Source organism: Lissotriton vulgaris, chromosome 1_2, assembly GCF_964263255.1.
Source record: "Lissotriton vulgaris chromosome 1_2, aLisVul1.2, whole genome shotgun sequence".
NCBI lineage: Eukaryota > Metazoa > Chordata > Amphibia > Caudata > Salamandridae > Lissotriton > Lissotriton vulgaris.
The window spans coordinates 161,852,015-161,854,353 of NC_141686.1; the positions used below are offsets into that span (position 1 = coordinate 161,852,015).

General features: G+C 47.3%; 1 non-coding gene across 1 annotated transcript; it reads right to left on the minus strand.

The window, feature by feature from the left end:
- Window positions 1-1,232: 1,232 nt before the first annotated feature.
- Window positions 1,233-1,331, minus strand: LOC147734745 (small nucleolar RNA U13). Its single transcript, XR_015307905.1, has one exon. It is a non-coding gene; the product is annotated as a small nucleolar RNA U13 (small nucleolar RNA).
- Window positions 1,332-2,339: the final 1,008 nt, after the last annotated feature.

Here is a 2,339-nt window from a genome sequence, read left to right on the forward strand (position 1 = left end):
AACTCATTAGTCACTTGTAGTTCCAAAAGATGCTTCTAAAGAATATGGTCTGAACTGCACCTTATTCTAAAAAACAAAGCAGATCACGGGTCTAGCTATAATGGATACAAACGATATTTGCACCCATCAGTGCAACAAGTTCAGGACCATTATCGTAAAACCATCACCAGTATCTAAGGTACACTGGTCATATTTACACCATAAGGTACACGCACAGGGCCTCATTTATGAGGCTGTGCGTCACTTTAACGCTGCCGGTGCGTCACTTTTTGTGATGCACCAGTGGCGTAAAAAATGCGCCTTGTTGCGCCATATTTACAAAGTGACGCATCTAGGTAGATGCGTCACTTTGTAAACCCCTGCGCCACATTATACCTGAGCCATGTATAATGTATGCAAGGGGGCATTTTGACACAAGGAAGGGTCATAGAAGTGACGCAGTGAAATCTATCACTTTTAAGACGCCGTTGCGTCAAAATCTTGCGCCTGCCTCACAGCAGGCGTAAGACGGTCGCAGGCCCTTTCACATGGGGCTTGCCCCATGGGAAAGGACGCATTGCTGGAGTTGCGTCACTTTTGTGACACACTCCAGCAATGCGTCACTTTTGCGCGTACAGATACATCAGAAATACTGACGTATCTGTAACTCCTTGCGGCGCACCATGGTGCAAAAACGGCACAGATGCGTGACGCATCTGTGCCGGAAATGTGTCGCATTGCTGGAGTTGCGTCGCAAGCGCGACGCAGCTCCAGCAAGGCTCGGGGGTGCCCCATTTTAACATTGCTGCGTCAAGACCTACACCTGCTTCAAGCAGGCGCAGGCTTTTGACGCAGCATTGGCTTAAAAGTGACTGAGTGAAATCTCATAGATTTCACTCAGCCACTTTTGCGAGGCGCACCTGCCCCGGAACGCCCACCCTGCGCCGGAACGCCCACAAGCGGCGCAGGGCTTTACAATGTGACGCATCTGCCTAGATGCGTCACGTTGTACATCGTTCGCAGGGATGCGCCACGTTTACGCTGCCTTGCGTGACGCAACAGCGGCGTAAACGTTGCAAAGGGCCTCATAAATCTGCCCCTATGAACGGGCGTAGCAGAGTAGATCTAGAGACATGTTGAGAACCCGGTGGATAAGCAACATGTAACTGACTACCGTCAACACAACACAATAATTAAAATTTACATCTTAAATGTTATGAATTGCTAATGATTCAAATGGACCTTCAGTTCTAGCTCAGAAGGGTAATGTGCCCAGTCGTAACAAGGATGGGACGGCACACGTCACGCACAAGCATGAACACCCACTCATCACTTGCAAGAACCAGAAGGATCGAGGGCTTCAGTTTACGGAGAAACACCGGATAATCCGATTCTCTCATGAATGTGAGGGTGAGGATGTTGGATCGATAGTGGCTGTACACATCTGCCGGGGTCTCAGTCAAAGCTTATCACGAGTTATCTACGACGTTCTTTAAGAAAAAAAGAGTCCACTACAGAAAAAGTTAGAATGTTAACACGACCGTATTAATATGCTAATTTATATGCAGCAGTGTAGCCAATCCGTTGTCCGGTTTACAGTTACTTCCCTTAAAGGACCGCCCACATTTTCTCTTTAGTTACAACATAGAGGACGGACTACATTGTATCCTCTTGCGTACATCATGAAATGGCAACATTTATGCATCAAAAACGTGAGTTGCCGGGGTGAAGTTGCATTCAAGAGGTGTACCTTGAATACAAACGAATACTTGAAAGTTTAATAAAAACAGAGATTGTCGCCAAACATTTGTCCTAAAAGAGAAGCTTTTTGCAGCTAACTATGGATATTCGTTAGAGGTGCTTAAAAAGTGCAGCATCACGATATCACCAAAGTTCAGGAATACAAAAGGCAGACACACGTTAGACAGACACTGACAAGTATAGTGCTAATATTGGCAACACCCCCCCACCACACAACAACAGAGCATGCACGCTGAATAATAACACAACACAACTATTTTTGGGAAAAATATTGCTGCAGGTTTTATTCCATACTAAGGTATGCAATATGGTGGGTTATGTTATGGGTGATCCCAGGGCAGGCAGCTAAAACCGACCTATGCTGCCCTGCCTGCCTAATGAGCCAAGCACTGTGACGGACCCAATCAGTGCTGCACCTTATGGGGTGATCCTCTTTCGGGATCATATGACACATTGGTCCCTTATAAACACGCACCCTTCAGGAGCAAGGCAAGCCCCTAGTTGCTGAGGCCCACAACTGCCCGAAGGACTAACGGGGCGCGACGCGGTTTCCCAGGAACTTGCCATGAGGCTCCAAGCATTTAGCTCTGGCACCCCTA